Source organism: Lepus europaeus, chromosome 4, assembly GCF_033115175.1.
Source record: "Lepus europaeus isolate LE1 chromosome 4, mLepTim1.pri, whole genome shotgun sequence".
Taxonomy (NCBI): Eukaryota; Metazoa; Chordata; class Mammalia; order Lagomorpha; family Leporidae; genus Lepus; species Lepus europaeus.
This window is the reverse complement of record NC_084830.1, coordinates 34,462,182-34,484,689: the sequence shown is the minus strand read 5'-3', so window position 1 is coordinate 34,484,689 and position 22,508 is coordinate 34,462,182.

Below are 22,508 nucleotides of genomic sequence, written 5' to 3'. Positions count from 1 at the left end.
CCTCTATCAAGCTGTCTCCTAATTTTTGGCTTTCTACCCTCTTGAGTTTGGGTCACCCACAACTAAGTCATTCTATTGGTTTAAAGGTGCTAAAGCCAAGATCTGAGACTTGATAGGACAGGAAATACATAATATATAAACACTAAGTTATCACAGCTAACCTTTCTCTCAAAAATATTTAGTTTTGCAAAAGCAGCCTTTCGTTTACTATAATAAGTAAGGAAGGAACAAATGTTACCTTTGGATTTTATTTAGAATGACTAGCAATTATTGAGTTATCTTTGATGTCACTTTTTAGCTAATGAGCTAGAAGAACTCCAAAGATGATGTAAATTTTTCTTTGCTGTATTTAAATATAGACTTCCAGATTATTGCTACAATGGAAAACTTATCAAACAGTGCTTAAATCATAGAGAAATCACTTACTGACTTTAATCATTTTCATAGTAATTTAGTTATGATAAAGGGAATATCAAATTTTTAAATGTTATAGACTGGTGAGATTCATATCACTTAGTCATTTTTAATGGTTTCATTTATTTCCAATATGTATACATAATTTATAAAAATAGCATTCCTAGCTCTCATTCATCTTTGGGAAGTGCTGTGTAGGTTCCACACCTCTTCCCACCTCCTCCATTACAGCACTATATTCTTTCCTGCCTCTCAGTTGAAAGAAAATGCACACCCAAAACCTTCTCTGTAACGCTAATGAGAACAACAACACTGTCATCTGCTTTATTTTATAATACCAGTGGTCTTCCTGGAGGGGGATAGCAATTGATTAAATATTTTCCATAATCCTTCCATGGTTCCTGGTTCTGAAGCTCTTGTTTCCCTGACTTATAATAAAAATGTTTTTTTGTTAACACACTATGCTCTATTTCAAATCAGTTTCCCAACAAACTTTGATTATTGAATATCATTTAAAGTCAAACTATCCACATCTGAATATTACTCACATGATCAAAAATGAATCTTCTTAGTATTTTTTCATGGATTTAAGAAATGACTTTTCAAAAAGCTCTTTATAATTGTACTCCCTTAAAAATAGAACCTGTAAGCTAATATATTTATCAAAATATACACACATATATGAAAGCATATGTGTATTATTTACAATTTTTGCCTTTTCTAGCTTTAGAACATGAGTTCTACCCATTACTATATTTATAATTTTCATTGGTGGATCTCAGGGAAGCTATGCTACATGCAAAACATGCTATGGCTAAACAAACAACAGCAGCATCAGTAACACCACCTCCAAGTGCTGGTACTACTACAATTGGTAATTTTATGTCTACTGCATCTATGAAGTAAGCCTGAAAGCTGCAGTTATTCCCGTTTTAACAGTGAGGCATTTGGAGCTAAGAAAATTTCAATGACTTATTTGAGGTTAAAAAAAAAAAGGCAGAAGTAGGGAAAGAAAATTGTTCTGGCTTTCAAGAATTTATATTTGAGTATTAGGCATATTATCATAACAGCATTGATCAAAGAAGTCCATTTATCACCAAAGCATTATAAATGAACATATTTGTGCAAAAAAATGCCATTTAAAATGTTTTTTTTTTTTAATGTCAATCTCGAGTATCCAAATTTCTAGGTCAGTTTGACTGACTTACCCATGCTCCAAAACTCTGTGAAACTATTTGGTGCTAAAGCATTGGAGGAGCTTATTTGCCTATCAGTTAACAGTCTGCTGTGGTTGAGAGGTGTACACTGTCATTATAGGCTGGAGCTGTGCTGTGTGTGCTGTGCAGAACAGAGATTTTATGATCAGAGAACCTTGGCATCTACAATCTTGATTCCTCACAAACATCACACAACCATTCTCCTCGAAGTCATGCCTCTTTAGGTTGCTGTCATGAAGAAACTTCCAGATCTCTCCCTTTTTAAGCTGTGTTTCAGCTTATCAAAGCATCATGTCTCCTTTCCACCTGGACTTCCTGAATCTCACTGCATCATTTCCTCTTTGCTTCTCACTTTGCCAAAGTCTCTAAGGCTAGGGTTGCAAAGGTCACCAGTTTGCTGGAGAAGGAGTGTACAAAAGAACACACTCCAGTTATTCTGCCAAACACATTACCATGAAGAGGTAATCATCATTGACCCTTTGAGTTATTTAGAATATGTGCTGAGTCCTGAATCATTCACCTTCTTTCTGGGCTAAACTTCAAGGAAAAATTGATGAGTGACGTTTGCATTAGCCATGGGAAGGAGTAGAAAGAAGGCAACTATCCTCCAACTATTGGAAATAAAGATCGTTCTTGAGAAGATCTGATTTAGAACAATAATGTATTAGTTGTGTTTTTCTAATTGTAGCAGGATTCAAAATAAGATTTTAATAGCAGAGGAATTGTGTGTTGTAGTTCATCATTGATATTCACACTTCGGAAGAAAGTACCAGTTATCCCCGAAATGAAAGAATAGACCATTTCCTAGAATTGGTGAACAGATATAGCTCCCTTCCCAATATTCATTTTTCCCCTGAATTACAGAAAAATGTTGATAGTGAAAATATGAATAATGCGTTCATTCTAAATTTGGATAAATACATAAGTAAACAAACAAATAAATAAAAAGGCCTCTCTTTACTCCATGATCAAAACACTTTATCCTACTTTTATTCTTTTAAATTAATTATCTTTACTCCATGATTAAGAAAAAATGCTGGCTGGCACCGCAGCTCACTAGGCTAATCCTCTGCCTGCAGCACTGGCACCCCAGGTTCTAGTCCCTGTTGGGGTGCTGGTTCTGTCCCGGTTGCTCCTCTTCCAGTCCAGCTCTCTGCTGTGGCCTGGGAAGGCAGTGGAGGATGGCCCAAGTGCTTGGGCCCCGCACCCACGTAGGAGACCAGGAGGAAGCACCTGGCTCCTGGCTTCGGATTGGCGTAGCGCGCCGGCTGCAGTGGCCATTTGGGGAGTGAATCAATGGAAGGAAGACCTTTCTCTCTGTCTCTCTCTCTCTCACTGTCTAACTCTGCCTGTTAAATAAATAAATAAATTTTTAAAAAAAGGAAAAAAAGCTTTTACTGTAGTGTTTTTTTTTTATTTTAGCTTTTCTGTGATCAAATGACCAATAACTAGGATCATCCTACTGTTGTGTTTACCATTTAGTACAAAATCTTCCAGTTGGCATTAGATCTTAAGCACCACCTGCATAGGGAATAATTTACCCTGCAAAGTTGTTGGATGACAAGAAATATTTTAGTTTAATGCAATATAATGTATTGAATAGCACAGTATTTGAGAGCTTTAGATCACTAATAGAATTCTGATTCTCAGCATCCCAACACTGCAGTCACTGTAGGGCTGTGTTGTTGTTGCTGAGTCTTAATGCATCCTGTGATATCTCATCCTCATTTTAAAAACAAATGAAGATAGTAGAGATTTATCTTGATGCTTTGAACCTGATTTTCTTACTTTACTTCCTTTCTCAGTTCCTTATAAGATCTTTAATAAAACTGGTTCAATATTCCAGAAACAGTTTAAGGAGCCTAGAAAATAGTTACATCTAATCAAGGGTAACATACCACTGTTTTACACGTTTGTGGAAGTTTTTCAAATGGGAAAAAATATGAAAGATGGGGAATTTAGCGGCTTTAAGATGCTACTAAGGATCTTTCTTTTTTATTCTGTGTTTACCTAGCACTAAGACATAGCAATTTAGGGGAAAATAACCTTTGGAGAATAAATACATTTTGTCTCTGGGAAAAAGAAGAAATAAGAAATAATTGGAATCCGATTGATATGTTAGCCTTTCAGATCTATTTTAAACTTCAAAATTCCCACAATACCTGGACCAGTGTCCCAAACAACAACCAATGGCACTTGTTAGAAATTTTAAAAAGCCCATGGATAAATAAAAATCTTAAAAAGGGGGTGGGGGGCTAACCTGTGGCACAGTAGGTTAATCCTCTACCTGCAGTGCTGGCCTCCCATATGGGCACCGGTTCTAGTCCTGGCTGCTCCTCTTCCAATCCAGCTCTCTGCTATGGCCTGGAAAAGCAGTAGAAGATGGCCCAAGTCCTTGGGCTCCTGCACCCATGTGGGAGACCCAGAAGAAGCTCCTGGTTCCTGGCTTCGGATCGGCACAGCTCCGGCTGTTGTGGCCATCTGGGGAGTGAACTGATGGAAGGAAGACCTTTCTTTCTGTGTCTCCATGTTTGTAACTCTACCTCTCAAATAAATAAAAAAAATAAATACCTCTCAAATAAATTTAAAAAAGCACATGGAAGATGAAAATAAAAGAATATTTTACCTATGCCAAGTGATATGATTTTTTTAAAAAAAACTTTATTTAAGTTATACAAATTCCATCCATTTCAAATATACGGACTTTGGAACATAGTGATACTTCCCACTCTATGCTTCCTCTTACTCATGCTCCCACCCTCTTATTCTTCCCTCTTCTATTCCTACTCTTAGTTTTATGAAGATCTATTTTCAGTTTACTTTTTACTAATAAGATTAACCCTACACTAAGTAAAGAGTTCAACAAATACAATGAGCAAAAAAACACTGTTCCTCAATAGTTGAGATAAGGACTGTAAACAATCATTGAATATCAAAATGTCAATTTCACTCCAATACATTATATTTTACGCACTCTAATGACATGATATTTTCAAAGTGTGAGGTTGCAGTTGGAAAAATAAGAAACTTTCATCAGTTCTGTCAAAGCAGTGTTTTTTTTTTTTTTTTTTTTTTTTTTTTTTTTTTTAATGAATAAACACTGTGACCTAATGAGAAGAGTCCATGGAAGATTTGATTGAAAGAAATTGCAAAATACATTGCCTGAACTATTGGCTGAAAGAAGTAATGACCAGTATTCGCTCTTGGAACTGTTTTCTTTTATATTTCACTAGGAACTAACCAGTTGTTTTTAAAAGGGACCTCCAACTGGGCTCAGAGCAGAACCGAAAGTCTAAATAATATCTTGGGGTCACACAATCTGTTTGTTTTCTGGGTGATATGAAAACAGGATTTTCACACTGCTGCATTGCCCAGTGAATTGTATTCCCTTATTTTCCCTTATTTCCAGGGCATAACATCTTGCTGGACCAAAATCAACCATTCTCTTTCTTTTTGTGGTTGAACTGAAGATGTTCACATGGTGAATGACCCTTGTGACCCAAGGAAAAGCAAATGAAGTTCAGGTTAATGTAGTATTGAAGTGTTAAGAGGTTTTACACAACTCAGGAAAACTCTCTTAGCTGAGCTGGTTCTCTTAAAATGTTGAGTCCTGTTTTCCGTGGCATAGTGCAGCTGATGTTGTCACCCTGTGGTCAGGAGCAGGAAAACTGGTAGGGCGGAGGGAGATTAGTGGTCTGAAAATATGTAATTGGTACTGCATGGCAGCAAAGAGTTGACAGCCCTCAGGGACCACAAGCAGGAGAAGACCAACAACTTAACAGAATTAAAACCAACTATGATTTTAAACAAGGTAGGAGAGAAATATATTCAAGTAATTAAAAAATTAAAAAAATTACTTTATAAATGAATTCTATATTGCCTACTTTACAAGGTAAAGTATTAAATGAGATAATATTTGTAAGGAAGTTATTATAGTACCAGGATTATAGTGATTAATCAATTAAAAACCTGGAAAATTTTATTACCAATATGATGATGATGATTATGTGGTATGACGGAGCAGTTCAGTATAACTTATCCTTAGTAGCAATATTATTTCATTGGAATTTTCCCCCTGTTTGCACTAGAAAATTTTGATCCTCATTTCAGATCTTGTACCTGACATTGTGGGTGGAAAAACTCCACTCATGAATCTGGAAAGGGCAGGCACACTGCTACTGCAGTTGCCATTCCACTGAGTGTGGTTAGTTTGGATAACTGAAGCCAAGCAAAGCTGCTGGTACATGGATCCTTCTATTGGGCTAAATAAAGAACAGTGAGCCCATTTTAACGGAGGGGGAGGAGAAGAAAACAGTGCTCTTAACAGCCGGGAATGCCTTGAGTCGAACCTCAGATTATTTCTAAATGTTACCAAATATTGAGATGAAGCTGCACAGTCCAGATGTTTCCAGAAATCCTAGCTTCATTTCATGTAGATGAAATCAGGGGAAGATCAGATTCATTTTCTGGCATTGTGAGACTCGATCTCAGTATCTTTTTGGTTGGCTGCTAGGTTTGTCTTTTAATGATTGTATCAGGGGTGCTTTCTTGATTAGCACAGCTGTGTTCTGAGGTGTCAATTCTCTGCTACAGCCACCCTGCAACCTCTCAAGGACTGTTTGTTTTGTGTGGAGCTTGCCAAGGGATGGAGCCCATTTTGACATATGGTTCATTGAAATGAGCTAGCTTAGTTTAGCATCATGGTGGTTTCATGTCAAAGGATTACAATATGCAAAGTGATGGCATTTAATTCTCCTCTGACTCCTCAGATCTATCTGAAAGAGATCAACCAACAAGGATTCTTCTGATGTTCAAAGAAGTTGAGCCATGTCAAAGTCATAATAATGCAATGTCCTTCAGCATCTGGGAAGATTAGCAAGACAAGTTCTTTGTTCAGAGCAAGATGATAGAGAACAAGCAGGAGGGGGATGGGGTTAGTACAGTGTGTCCCACAAAGCAGGTACTGCAAATGTTGGCTCTGGAGTGAATGAATTGGAACATTTCAAATTGGAATGGTTTTGACATGAAGTTCAAGGTAATCAAACACAACTTTTCAACTTAATTTATCTTAAGTTGCAGAAACAAAAAGAGAAAAGCATGATCTCAGTGGTTTTAAGGATACAGATTCCAATCCTAGGAAAATTATTTATATTTTCAAAGTTTCAGTTTCTTTAACCATAAAAGAAAACTTAGACACTACCAGGATTTTATGAAAGCATGTATTTGTAAAGAATTATACCTTACTCATAGTAGGTGCTCAATAAATATCAATTCCCTTCCCCAGTTATTCTTTTAACCCTCTCTTTAGACATGATTTAGTTTCAAATATAAACTCATAGCACAGAGAGGAATAAAAGGAAAATACTGAGACAAATATTTTGCAGAAGTTCAGTTCTAAGTATCCACTGCATTTTTATTTTTTATGATTGTGCCCTTGTATGGACTATATATCCATGATCAATGCCTTCAGAGGAGTATTGGCAATAATTAACCATAATGATGAGTATAGTTTATAGTGATTTTAATAAGTTCATCAAAACTGATAGGATGCTTACATAGGATCTGTCTGTGAACTTTTTTGTTTTTCAAAAAAAAAAAAAATCCATATTAAGAACCACATTATCCCAGGAAAAGGATGCCAGAGGAAATAATGCTATGGGTAACACAGGGAATGACAGCATTTGGAAAATTAACTATTATACCTACAAATTCTGTGACACTGTTTTTATTATCCTCACACACAGAGATCAAAGAAGTTTATTCCATGGCAACACTCTTCTGTGGTACCCAGTAACTACTCCATATGATCAGTACACATTGGGGATTACTCAGTACCTACAGGGAATACTAGCTTCTGCCCTTTTTAATCACATGATCTCAAAGGCCTAGAGGAGTAGATTGCTGTATAGCAGTTTACACTGGAAATTTCTTGGCTTTTTGAAATGAAGGGCTTATTTTGAGCACAGGCTCCAATTAGGAAGCTAATATTCAGTACACAAAGAGCTGAATGTGACCATATCTCTATGGAAGGGAACGTGGCCAGCAGAGAGAAAATACCCAGAGAATAGTTAGACTCATGAGTGAGCCAAGGAAGAGAAACACCCATGTTAGGACATTAGAGGATAGCAGCTCAGAAGCAATCAGATGGTATACACTACGTAGAACAGATGGCAACTAAGCTCTCAGAATGACACAATGCCAAGGCAGACAGTGTGGTACAGCAACTACAAAAAGACATTATAGGAAGTACAGAGTCTGAAAACCTAGATGAAAAAGAATCCATTTGAGATTAGGACAGACACTATTGTCTTGATCGCTCATATAGCCAGTCTTCAGTTGAGGAATAGCTTAACTAGTATCAAAACCCTACTGAATGATATTTGATTTATGGTTCATATCTTGGTTTAAGTTTAGAAATATAACAAATTATTTACCTCTTTTGTCTAATGAATACATTCAAAATTTTTCAGTTTCATTCCGTTTCCATTAAGCCCCAAGGTATATATTTTGTTAGATGTGGATACTTGAACTGCTGAATCCAACATTTCTTTCTTTTGTTAAAAAAAATTATTTGATGTTATTTGAAAGGCAAAGTTATAAAGAGAGAGAAAGAGACAAAGAGAGTTCCTTTACCCACTGGTTCACTCTTCAAAATGCCACAACCATCAGGGTTGTAAGAGACTGAACACAGGAGCCAGGACCTTCATTTGGGTTTCCCATGTGGTTCACCCTCCAAATGGCAGCAACTGTCAGGGCTGTGCCATTCTGAAGCCAGCAACCATTTAGGTCACCTACCCTGCGGGTAACAGGGGCCTAGGATCTTGGGCCATTGTCTGTTGCTTTCCCAGGTGCAATAGCAGAGAACTGAGTTAGAAGCAGAGCATCTGGGACTTGAAACAGGATGCCTGGGTTGTAGGCATCTGTTAAACAATGTTGTGTGTATATACACATATCTCTGCATGTTAACAGAAAAAAGAGGTTATATGTTGGGAACAAATATCTTTGGCTTTCATCTTGCCTAATGTAACCCATCAATCTTCACTTTGGTTCCAGGAGCATACTAATTGTTATGGATTTTGTATATCTAGCTAAAGAGACTAGTTACTAAAAAATAATTATGGTGAAGTAACAAAGGACACTAAGTTTGAAGATTCAGCCTTATGTGATTCAGGTGGGCTCATGACCCCAGAAAAACATCATAAATTTCTGTAATTGAGCCATGGTGATTGAGGGAATGCTTTTCCTCTTGACTACTCTGATATCTAGCTACATGACCGTATTTATGAGAGAAAGTGACAAATGACCATGGCATACAGATCAACCAAACACACAGTTGTGTGGATTGAAGTGTACTTACTCCAGATAGGTAGGATCCAACTGCACAACTCTAGAGGGGCACCACTCACATTGTCATTTATGTAAATTGTATTCCATGGAATTGTGCACAACTCATGAGTTCATATATATACAACCCTTGAGGGGACATGGGCCCAGATGTGAAACAGATGCTGTCACTGCCCAACCCGTATCACTCAAACATCTCAATTTGCTCTGCTTGACTTTCAACTGCCAGATGAGCCCAAGGATTTGTCTTCATACTCTTTCCTCCATCTGTTAAAAGTGGCAAGTCAAAAGCAGGGAGGAATTAAAAGAGTTAATACCTCACATCAACTCTGGACCAATGGATCTGGTGGGGTGTGTGTGTGTGTGTGTATCCCAATCCCCTTGCCTCTTGGATGGGATAATTCTGAAGCATGTGTTTTGCATCATTTCCCGGAGTTCCCCATGTGGGAATAAGCTACAGTTGCCCACTGTGGTAACTAGATCAATAACGTATGCCTTATTGACTGCCTTCTGTTTACTATGTCAACTCCCTACTTTCCTTTCACTTGCTTATACTTGCTAAGCGAATTATTTGAACTTGAATCCTCATCTCAGAATCTCCTTCTGGGAGATCTGAAACTAAAACAAGCTACAACCCAGATCAGCTTTAAAATTTCCAGAATGTGGTTACAATTCTAGCCCCTTTGGAGCAGAAGGCCCCTTTCTTGTCTACTCAAGTTGGAGTAGTAGTCTTGAACAGCTGCCATGCTACAATGGACATTCCTGCAAAAATGTAACAGGAAACCCTCCAAACAAACCCTTGAATAAACAATTTAAAATGCCAATTAGAGGACCCACTAAGTCACAAAGGGTTCAAATAATGTTTTTATTTCTATCAAGACTGTGGCCTCCTTAAGGTAATTCTAGTTATAGCCTTATTTTCTGAGCATATGAAAAGGAAATAGAAAAAAAAATCTTTTGTTAGCCACTCAGAAAGCCAACCACCCAGCGAGCTAAATGGCAGAAAAAATTTAAATTTAGAAGAGGTTACATAGCACCTCAGAGAATATGACACAACAGTTAAAAATACTTTAGGGAATGGTAGTTAGGCCTATACACTAAGGCAAATGGTAGCATAGATCTAGGTCAATGATATCCACAGTTGTTAAAAGATATTCATTCCAGAGAATGTCACACATTTGCAAATCAGAGGGAACATGCAATATTGAATTTAGTTTAGTATGGGGAATTGTGAGAATAAAATAATATTATTCCTATTACTTGTGTTGTAGTAGCAAAATAATTGAGAGGAGAAAGAAAAGCCGAAAGTGAGGCAGAGAAGAATGATAAACTGGCTCTTCTAAGAAGGAGATGTAAATTGTAAAATACTAACATAAAAGGAGAAGTAATACTGAATGTGAAAAAATGAAAGGTGAATATCATTAAAGGGGGATTTGTTGGTAGGTATGGAGGGTCGCATTCAGTAAGTGCAGAACATCTGCAGGACACTAATATCCTTTCTAGTAGCACTTCTGGGGACCTGGACAACTCGTGTCAATCCTTACTCATGAACCTCTAGTGGCATCCATCTCCTCAGACTAAAACCAAAATCCTTCAATGAGATCTTATGTGTCTTGTTCCCATACCTCATTACCCTTATCTCCTATGACTCTCACACTCATCTCTAGATACATCTGTCTTCTTTCTGGACCTTAAACTTACTAGAAAAAGTCTTATCTCAGAACCTTCTGCTCATGGGATATGCACATGGCTCACTCCCTCATCTCCTTTCTTTACTCACATGTCACCTTACCAATGAAGGTAGTTGTCACCATCCTATCTAAAATTTCAATCATTTTCCAAGTAACATTTTCTACTTTCTAACAAAATGTATGATATATATGTTTATCTTCTATTTAACTCTCTCCTCTCCCTCCCCCAAGTAAAATTAAAAGCACCTTGATAACTGGGATTTTGTCTAATTTTTTTTCATTGATACATCTCCATCCTTGATATGCAACAAGTACTCAGTGAATATTTATGGAATGAATGAATAAATAATGATTTGTTTCCCCTTCTGTCTTCATCACCTGGCACAAAATTGTTGTTGAATAACTCAAGGAAAGAATCAATAAGCCTTTCTAGATTAGCTAGAAAAGTCATATATTTGAGATAAAATTTCAAGTTAACATTACCTTTGGTCATAGACATCAAAATGTATATCAAAACATCATTCAAAACTGACTAGTGATTCTTCCCAGGCACTAGCACTTATAGTATAGTATAGCATAGCATAGCATAGCATAGCATAGTATAGTTTTCAGCTGTGGAATACATAATCGTAAATCATCCTGAATCTCTTGAATCCAACATTTTTCCTAGGCCAGATGATAAGAATTTTATTCAATTAAAATCTGTGACAGTTTCTGGGAGATTATTTCTGGCTTGACCTAGAGTGGTCTATTCTAGAGGGAGGGGAACATAATCTAGTTTCTCTTATTTTCATCTTAGTGGTTCCAAATAATTAGTTGCCTAAATCTATATCTTTGAACATCTTAAGTAATTAAAAGTGTATGGAAGACTGATGATGAACATAAAATAGTCATCTTTTAAAATGTATTTTCAAGAGAAAAAATGGTGTACAAAATTTAATATGCACACAAGTGAACCAGTAGTAGGTAAGGATTAAATATTCTAAAAGTATATGAAAATACAGTTTAAGTTTAATGTGAAAAAATTGATTTTTGGCAGAAATGTGTTTCAAAACAATCTTGGTATTCTGACCTTTTCTGAAACAAGTGAATCATATGCAATCTGAACAGATGATCTTTTTTTTTTCCAGAAATGGCTCGAACTCCAGCCATCTTTCCACCATTACCTTGTGGCAAGAGGGGTATTGACAAGTAATGACAGTTACTATGACTTCATGTTTTTGCCACAAAATCCATCTTTCTGTACTGATCAGCATTTTATTTTCACTTGGCCATGAGACTGAATGTGGCTAATTTGCTTTGGAGCCATGAAGTTGGATGAGCTCAGATCTCAGGTCCTTTTTTATAAGACTTGCACTTAAGGCTACGTTCCTGTAGATAAATGGTGATGAGCTACAGTGATCTAAGTTGTGATGCTTTATTATTATATTTTCTATCACTAACCTGCAGAGACGGCCTAAATTCACTATCTCCTTGTAAAAGATACAGGAAGATTATACTTTTTTCATGCTGTTTTCATGCTGCTGTTCTCCTGAACAGTAATGTCTATTTCCTTCGTAAAGTACTGTTACTATACATAATGTATATTAATATGTGTTTAAATTTTTCTACTGAATATTTCTGCATGTAACTTTTAACCACACAGAAGTCCTTATAGGATATTAAGTAGAGGCCTGCGCCGTGGCTTAACAGGCTAATCCTCCGCCTTGCGGCGCCGGCACACCGGGTTCTAGTCCCGGTTGGGGCACCGGATTCTATCCCGATTGCCCCTCTTCCAGGCCAGCTCTCTCCTATGGCCCAGGAAGGCAGTGGAGGATGGCCCAAGTCCTTGGGCCCTGCACCCGCATGGGAGACCAGGAGAAGCACCTGGCTCCTGGCTTCGGATCAGCGTGATGAGCCGGCCACAGCGGCCATTGGAGGGTGAACCAATGGCAAAAAGGAAGACCTTTCTCTCTCTCTCTCTCTCACTGTCCACTCTGCCTGTCAAAAAAAAAATAAATAAATAAAAATAAATGGTCTAAAACTGAACCCTACCCCTTAAAGTTGCCCCTCTTAAAAAAAAAGAATATTAAGTAGAAAGAGCAGGTGAGATAAATAGATTCCAATTTTATGAAATCATATGTTGAAGAATTTGATTTTGATATTAGAAATTCTTCATTTTAAAATATGAAAAATGGCATCCTACTTTGTTTTCATCATCATTGTTATTGTTATCGTTATCATGACTTGTTGTTAGATTCTCTTAAACAAAAGGGGAACACAACTACTGTTAGACCATGTAAACCGATCTATGTAATAGAAATTAATTCACCCTCTGACCAGAGAAACTGAAGGTCACACCCAAAAGAATATATTCTTAAGGTCAGTAATGAATTGTGAGGAACCTAAGACAAGGCAAAGATTAAGAGTAATGAAGTATCAAAGCATTTTTCCAATAAATATAAGACCAAATGATGGAAACCATGAATGCAAAATATGTCTCAATGTAATAGATACTTGTTCAGAAAAGCAAAATGTGATGTAGTTCACACTGGAGCAATTCTAGACAATTGAAAAAAGCAGTTTGGAAAAAGCCTTTACAACAGACCAAGTGTTCACAACTTTTTAAAAGTGAATGTGTTGTACAATTTGTGTCTATTGTGTTTTAAAACTACTTCAAAGCATTTTAATATTTTCCTTAAATCTGTATTTTCTACAGCACTTTGAGCATGATAATCACTGTTTTGCCAACTGAGTTTCTTTTAGAAACACAATCCCTGAATTTAGAGAGAGATTTCTATAAAATCTATAAAAAAAGTATTGTAAAAACATTAACAGCTTTATCTCTGTATGGAGAGATCATAGTTAGTTTTTACTTTCCCTTATATTATTCTCTATGTATCCTAAATTTTGTACAATGTGCACTAAGTTTTAATAATCAGGAGATAATACTGTCTAAAAATAACAAGTATTTTGGAAGATGAAAGGGAGAAATAGAGAAAGAGAGAGAGAGAGAAAGGAAGGAAGGAAGGAAGGAAGGAAGGAAGGAAGGAAGGGAGAGAGAGAGAGGGAGAGAGAGAGAAAGAAAGAAAGAAAGAAAGAAAGAAAGAAAAAGAAAGAAAGAAAGAAAGAAAGAGAAAAGAAAAGAAAAAGAAGGAAAGAAAAGAAAAGAAAGAGAAGGAAAGAAAGAAAGGGTTGCTTGGTTAGCTGATACAATTTTGCTACTGTGGCTGGATTAGTACTTAAACTAAGTTATGTGGCCATATGTTGAAAGTCTGCCTGTCATTGTTGTTTGTTTTAGGAATTTCTTGGTTGACCATAGGGTAAATCCCTGGGCTAGAAATGCTGCAGAATAATTTCATTTGTTAGATGGAAAAAGACAAATGGATGAAACCACTAAAATGGTTCAGATTATATCACTCCTGCTGATTTCTTAGAAAAAGAGAAAGGAGAATGTAGTGCAAGGACATGGATCTGCCAAGGGCAAATAACTACTCTTTAACTATTTGTAGACATGGCTTCCCAAATCTCTCCTCTCTTCATTCCCACCTCGTTATGTAGCATCCATTCCCTTATGTTCTCTAGTTAAAAATGTAGAAGTTATTCCTTATATCAAGGTCATCACAAACCATCAATTAATGGATGGGTGAACAAAATGTGCTAAATCTATATCATGAAACTTTATTCTGTCATAAAATGGATAAGTACTAAAAAATGCTACAACATGGATGAAACTTGAAAACATGCTAAGATTAAGAAGCAAGACATGAAAGGCCACATACTGCATGATCCCATTTGTATGAAATGTTCAGCATAGGCAAATCAATAAATACAGAAGGAAAATTGTCATAGGCTTGGGGGATGAAACAATGAGAAGGTATATTAATATGCTAGGGCTGCCTTAATAAAGTACTACCAACTGGGCACCATAAACAGCAGAAATTTATTTTCTCACAATGATGAATGCTAAATTCTGAATTCAAGGTGTTGCAGGATTGACTGCTTCTGAGTCCTCTCTCCTCAGCTGTAGATTGCTGTCTTCTCACTGCATACTGGCATGGTCTTTTCTCAGTGCATGTATGTATCCTTGACTCTCTTCAGATAATAAAGACTATCTAGTCATATTGGATTATGAGTCATCTATATGACCTCATTTGGTCTTAATTATCCCTCTTAAGGTCTTATCTTCAGATGAAGTTATCTTGTAAGGTACTGGGGTTAAGGGCTTTAACACATGAATTTGGAGAGACACAATTCAGCCCATTAAACAGGGAGTGATTGCTTAATGGTTGTGAGTCTTCCTTTTGGGGTGATGAAGACATTCTGGATGTAGATAGAGGTGATAACTACACGATGTTATAAACATATGAAATATCATTGACATGTACAGTTAACATGGTTATGGTGAATTTTATGTTGTGTTTATTTTAATACAATGTAAAAAGTCATCACCTAGTTATGTTGGTTTTATCTTATAAAATGCCTCGCATGAGTGTACATCTTGCCACCTATACTCTACTGCTCTATCCCACACCACCATCATTCCTTGCACGCTATATGTCTGTAATTCCCAACTAGTTTTCTTGTTTTTAGCCTGTTTAGCTACAAGTTATATTCTGCTCTGGAGGCAAATATGCCTTTTGGGATTAGAATGCATTGCTCTTCAAATTCAAACCTTTTAATGATTTGTCATTTTATTTAAAATTAACTCTGAAATTTCAAGCTGTGATTACAGGTCCTTCATGTTTAAGGCTTGATCTGTCTATATCTCAGCCTGATTTCTTCTCTACTGTTTGATTTACTCTATTTAAACCTGATATATTTAAAATTTTGAGAAATCTGGGATCATTCTTCACCTCCAGGCATTTGCATATGCTATTCTAATCACACATACTGTTCTACCTTCACACTCTGCCTTTCTGACATCTACAACCTTTCTTAAATATTACTTCTTCAAAGAGATAATCTCTGGTTTCTTGTTTGGAGGTTCTAGCAGGGGAGCGCAGCTAGTCGTATACCCTTGACCGAAGACTGGTCCTCCTCTAGCGGGGAAGGTCGTCCTCTTCGACCAAGCGCGCAGCTTCGGGAGGGACGCACATGGAGCGGTGAGGGAGGAAGGGGACACCTGCCTAGCCAGCCAGATCAGCCGAATCAACCCTGGCGATCAATGGGGTGACAGATGTCGCAGCCAGAATGCCCTCACATCCAATCTCTGGTTTCTTAACCTAAATTATTCTTTTTAGGAATGCCCTATTCTATCAGAACATACAGAAAAATAAATATTAATATATTTTTATCATTTAGTATTTACCTCTTCCAACAGACTAGAAGCCCCATGACAATAGGGATAATGTTTATTTGGTTCACTTCTATATCCTCAATACAGAGCACAGCATGTAGTGCATAGCAAACACTGAGAAATTTTATTTAAATAGCTAGGTGAGGAAAATGATGGAGATTAGAAAAATATTTCAAAAGCTTTACTAACCAAGATGTTGTGCATTTGTAGTGAAATTTGCTTTGTTTTCCTTAATTTTAATGGTTGTTTAAAAGATCGAAAAATGGCATAATCTCACATAAGTGATCCCACAGTTCTCTAGTACAGCTTCTATAAACATCTAGTAATACAGACACTAAAAAAAATCTCCTGATGAAACAGGAGCAGAACTCAATAAAGAGATGAATGGACATCACTAAAACAGAGTAAGGAATAGATTTAATTTATAAAATTATGTTACTTTTTTTAGTATTGTCTTAAAGAAAAGTGAGAGAAGGCTAAAACATTCTTGACATTAGGAAAAAGATATAACTGGGAATATGGAATTTGAGAAATTTTGAAAGTATGCTATAAATAATTTTTGGAAAAAAGCATACAAATAATTTGCAAAACACTTTAAGATATAAATAATATTAAATTATTCAAGAAGAGGTAAAAATGGAATATATTAATAATCATATTAAAATCAAAAGATGCCAGCTCAACAAGGATTTATAAGCCAAATCCATTCAGCATTTAAGCAACAGGTAATTACTCTTAAATAAATTTTCCAAAGCATTGTAAGTGTTAAAAGTTTCAAAATCCATTCAATTAAGCTGCAAAAACCTGTCACAAAACTAGAAAACAAAAGAAAGATGGGGGAACTATATATAAATGTAATTTATAAACATAAATACAATATCTTAAGTATTCATGAATTAAAACAGTAGTTTTTAGGCATTAGTTTTATTGATCCAACAGTATTTACTCAATTATAATAATGATGTCCCATTGGGAAGTCATAATTCATCAAATTTATAGATCTAGAGAGCATTACATAATTGTTTTATTACAAAAATACATTTCTCATAAATCAATACCATTCTCAGTAAGGTCAAACTAGGACTAAGTAGGTTCTTCTTTAACTTAATAAAATTTATTAAGAAAAACAGCAAGCGAAGAGCCCTTGAGAGTATTGTAGGCATGGAAAGCCAAGATACCATGGAAAAGAAAACAGAAAAAAAGAAGACCTAAATGAAAGATCTCTGTGAGTGAGATCCCAGTGGAAAGAACGGGGCCATCAAAGAAGGAGGTACCTTTCTCTGAAGGGAGGAGAGAACTTCCACTTTGACTATGACCCTATCGAAATAAGATCAAAGTCAGCGAACTCTAAAGGCTTCCATAGCCCTGGCAACTCATGACTAGAGCCTAGGGAGATTACTGACACCATAAACAGGAGTGTCAAATTGTTAAGTCAGCAACAGAAGTCACTGTGTACTTACATCCCAATTGGGATCTGTCCTTAATGTGTTGTCTAATGTGCAGTGATGCTATGACTGGTACTGAAACAGTATTTTTGCACTTTGTGTTTCTGCGTGGGTGCAAAGTGATGAGATCTTTACAAATTATGTGCTGAATCAATCTTCTGTATATAAAGATAATTGGAAATGAAAAAAAAACCTGGTGTTAAATTGGAAATGGCATAGAAAATTAATTAATTTTTAAAAAAATATTATGTAGGATCTCTGTCTTTAATGTGCTGTACACTCTTATTTAATGCTATAACTAGTACTCCAACAGTATTTTTTTTTCACTTTGTGTTGCTATATGGGGGCAAACTGTTGAAATCGTTACCTAATATATACTAAACTTATCTTCTGTATATAAAGAGAATTGAAAATGAATCATGATGTGATTTGAAGGGGAGAGAGAGCGGCGGGGGGAGGGTTGTGGGTGGGAGGGAAGTTTTGGGAGGGGGAAGCCATTGTAACCCATGGGCTGTGCTTTGGAAATTTATATTCATTAAATAAAAGTTTAATAAAAAAAGAGAAAAACAGCAAGCATAATTCTTAATAGGAAACATTGGAAGAATTTTCATTAAAGCCTTGACCAAAATAAGTATGCCTAATTCTGCAAGCAGAATGAGAGTCCTAACCAATACAACCAATGTAGCAAGAAAATGACTTAAAAATATTAAAGTAAGGGATGAAAACATTTACAATTTGTATACAATAGAATTTTCTGAGAGAAGGAATGGGACAACATTTAGTAAAATATTGATACAATGTCAATATACAAGAATTAATCACTTTTATATATACAGAAGTAAAAAGCTAATTAGAAAAATAAAAAAGAAAATACTCCAACCAATATTATTAAAATTATTTAAGATATTGCAAATAAATTTAGCAGAATTTATAAAATTTTTATGGGGGAAATTATATATTTTACTGGCTTCCAATGTAATATAGGCTTTTATAAATGAACTTCAGGATAAGAAAGCTCAGTAGTAGAAAGGTCTTAATTAAATCCAAATAAGCCTATATATTAAGTATAATCCTAATGAAAATGTCAACAAGAGGCCGGTGCCGCGGCTCAATTGGCTTATCTTCCGCCTGTGACGCCGGCCCACCGGGTTCTAGTCCCGGTTGGGGCGCCAGATTCTGTCCGGGTTGCTCCTCTTCCAGTCTAGCTCTCTGCTGTGGCCCGGGAGTGCAGAGGAGGATGGCCCAAGTCCTTGGGCCCTGCACCCACATGGGAGACCAGGAGAAGCACCTGGCTCCTGGCTTCGGATCAGCGCGGTGCGCCAGCCGCAGCGCGTCGGCCGTGGCGGCCATTGGAGGGTGAACCAACGGAAAAAGGAAGACCTTTCTCTCTGTCTCTCTCTCTCTCACTGTCCACTCTGCCTGTCAAAAAAAAAAAAAAAGAAAATGCCAACAAGATTATTTTTATTTTAATTGACACCTAAAATTTGCACATATTTGTGAGAAACCAGGTGATGCTTTGACATGTGTATACATTGTGTGATATTCAAATAAGGGTAAGCATAACTCAAATATTTATAATTTTTATCGTAAAAACATTCAAAATTATTTCTTCTAGTTTTTGAAAATATGTAGTACATTATTATTATCCAGTTACCGTACATAATTTATTTTTCCTATACAACTATAACTTTGTACATACTGATATACCTTTCCCCATTCCTCCACCATCTTTCAGTTCTCAGCCTCTGGTCTCCATTATTCTATTCTCAACTTCTTCTTTTTTTTTTTTTTTTTTGACAGGCAGAGTGGACAGTGAGAGAGAGACAGAGAGAAAGGTCTTCCTTTTGCCGTTGGTTCACCCTCCAATGGCCGCCGCGGTAGCGCACTGCGGCCGGCGCACCGCGCTGATCCGATGGCAGGAGCCAGGTGCTTCTCCTGGTCTCCCATGGGGTGCAGGGCCCAAACACTTGGGCCATCCTCCACTGCACTCCCTGGCCACAGCAGAGAGCTGGCCTGGAAGAGGGGCATCCGGGACAGGATCGGTGCCCCGACCGGGACTAGAACCCGGTGTGCCGGCGCCGCAAGGCGGAGGATTAGCCTGTTGAGCCACGGCGCCGGCCCTCAACTTCTATTATATCACTTTTTTTAAAAGATTCCATTTATGAACAAGGTCATGTGGTATTTGTTTTTCTCTGCCTGGCTTGCACTTAACATAATTTCCTCCAGTTCTCTCCATGTTGTTGAAAAGGACAGGATTTCTTACGTTTTATAGCTGAGTAGTATTCTGTTAAGTGTATAGATCATGTTTTCTTTATCCATTCATCAGTGGATAGATACTTGTTTCCATTTCTTGGCTATTACAAGTAATGCTTCAATAAATGTGAGATGTTTCTTTGACAGACAAATTTCATTTCCCTAGGATGTATACCCAGTAATAGATTGCTGAAGCATCTATTAGTTCTATTTTTAACTTTTTGAAGAAACTCTTTACTATTTTCCACAATGACTATACTAATGTACAAACTACAGTATGTAAGAATTTTCTTTATCTATATGTTCGCTAGCACTTATTATATTTCTTCTTTTTGATAATAGCCATCTATTTGGAAAAAGGTCATATATTATTGTGGTTTTTGATTTGTATTTCTCCAATTATCAATTATAATGAACATTTTTTCAAATATGCTGTCCATTTATATGTTTTATTTTAAATAATGTTTACTTTGGTTTATTGCTTATTTTTTAATTGGATTATTTAATTTTGCTAGTTGAGTTTGAGTTCTTTATATATTCTGGATATAAACCGTTAATCAGAGACACTTTAATATTTTCTCCTTATTTATGTGTTGTCTTTTCACCTTGTTGATTGTTGTACTATACAGAAACATTATAGTTTGATGGAATCCTATTTGTCTATTTTTCCTTCTGTTATGCTTTTGGGACCTTATCCAAAACACCCCCCCCCTTTCTTATGTCATGAAGTACTTTTCCTATGTTTTCTTCTAGTAGCTTCGCAATTTCAGGTCTTATATTTATGTCTTTAACCACTTTGAGTTGATTTTCATAGCTGGTGAAAGACAGGGTCTGGTTTCACTTTTCTCCTGCATATCAAGTTTGCTCAACACCATTTATTGAACAACCTGCCATTTTCTAGTGGATATTCCTGCTATCTTTGTCAAGGATTAGTTGGCTATTAAAATAGGTTACTTTTAAGCTCTCCATTTTGTTCCTTGGTCTATACATCTGTCTTTACCTTAATATCAGGCTGATTACCATAGCTCGACAGTATATTTTTGAAGTCAGATAGTATATTTTCTCCTACCTTATTATTTTTGTTCAAGATTATTTTGGCTATTTGAAGCTCTGTGTGATTTCATATGAATTTTAAGATTGTTTTACAGTTATGTCATTAGTATTTTGGTAGAGCTTGCATTGAACCTGTAGATCACTTTCAGTAGTATGGATCAAAAAAGCGTTTTAGATGAAAGTTATGAGTTTTTTTAATCACATCTAAAAGAGAAAGCATGCAAAGATATCCTTAAAAGAAATAAAGCAAGATACACAATGGGAGTCTAAGTTGGGGGAAGGACGATTATTCCTTTGTTTCATAGTTTCCCTTAGAGAAGAGAAAATTCTGCTCTTCGTAGAGGAAGATATTATTGGAGTAAACTCTCTAGGGAGATAGGTTTGGAAAATGATGTTCTCTTTTTTAAGCTGATGGAATAATGGCTTTGCAGTTTTTACCTTCTCTACAGTTAGATTCACAGATGGAGATTTTAGGGAACAAATAGGAAACTTCATCTTTGTCCTGTGCCAAACTATATTCTCTTCCACAATATTCTGGAGGTTCTGTATTTTTGAGGATTACCACTATGTTATCCAGCCAGTGTAAATATAATATTGCATGTTTTCATTTCTATCATCAGTTATTGAAGAATCCAGATAGAAGGATGGTGAGCAATCAGCATGTCCAAATTTTCAATTAGAAGTTATTTATGAAGTCTCAAAACAAAAAGCAAAAGACACTTATAAATTTAAAATAAGTGTCTATAGTTTATTTTAATTTAATTTCAAAGAATTCAAGTGCTTGAATTTCAGGTGCAAATTGAATTAAAACTATTTCAGTTAATTTTTTAATTTTATTTTTTAAAGATTTTATTTATTTATTTCAGAGAGAGTTACAGAGAGAGGGAGAGACAGAAATGTCTTCCATCTGCTGGTTCATTCCCCAAATGGCCACAACGGCCAAAACTGGGCCAATCCAAAGCCAGGAGCCAGGAGCTTCCTCTGGGTCTCCTACAGGAGTGTAGGGGCCCAACACTTTGGCCATCATCTACTGCTTTCCCAGGCTACAGCAGGGAGCTGGAAGAGAAGCAGCCAGGAAATGAAACATATGGGTGCCCATATGGGATGCCAGCACTGCAGGCAGAGGCTTAGCCTACTACACCACAGCATTGGCTCCTAATTTTTAATTTTTAATTATCTTTTTTATCCATTTGAGCTTCAGGGACAGAGAGAGCTCTGTCCTCTGCTGGTTCACTTCCCAAATGTCTGCAACAGCTAGGGCTGGGCCAGGCTGAAACTAGGATTCAGGAACTCAATCCAGGTTTCTTTCATGAGTGGAAGGTACCTAGATAGTTGAGCCATCACGTGCTGCCTCTTGAGGTACACACTAGCAAGAAGCTGGAATTGGGAGTTGGAGTTGGAACCTGAACCTAGGAACTCCAAAATGGAATGCAGGCATCATAACAAATGTCTTAAATCCTAGACAAAATGCCTGCCCCAAATATATCCCCTTTAAATTCAAAGTCAAATTCAATTTCAAAATACTGAGAAAATGATGTTGAACTAATTTGCCTTCCATTTATTTTTTTAAAAAATATATCTTTGCCTCATAGAAAACATGAAAAATAACTTCCAGATGACTAAATAATGAAATAAAAACACAAAAATCTACAGGCCTATAAAAAGAAAATAAAGTAGTTTATTTTGACAGTCATGGTATGAAGGGGACCAATGAGAGACATAAAAACCCACAACCCTAATAAATAATTGGATTAATCCAAGTAAAAATTAAAAATTTATTCAAAATGAAAGATCCATCAAAAATTAAGAGACA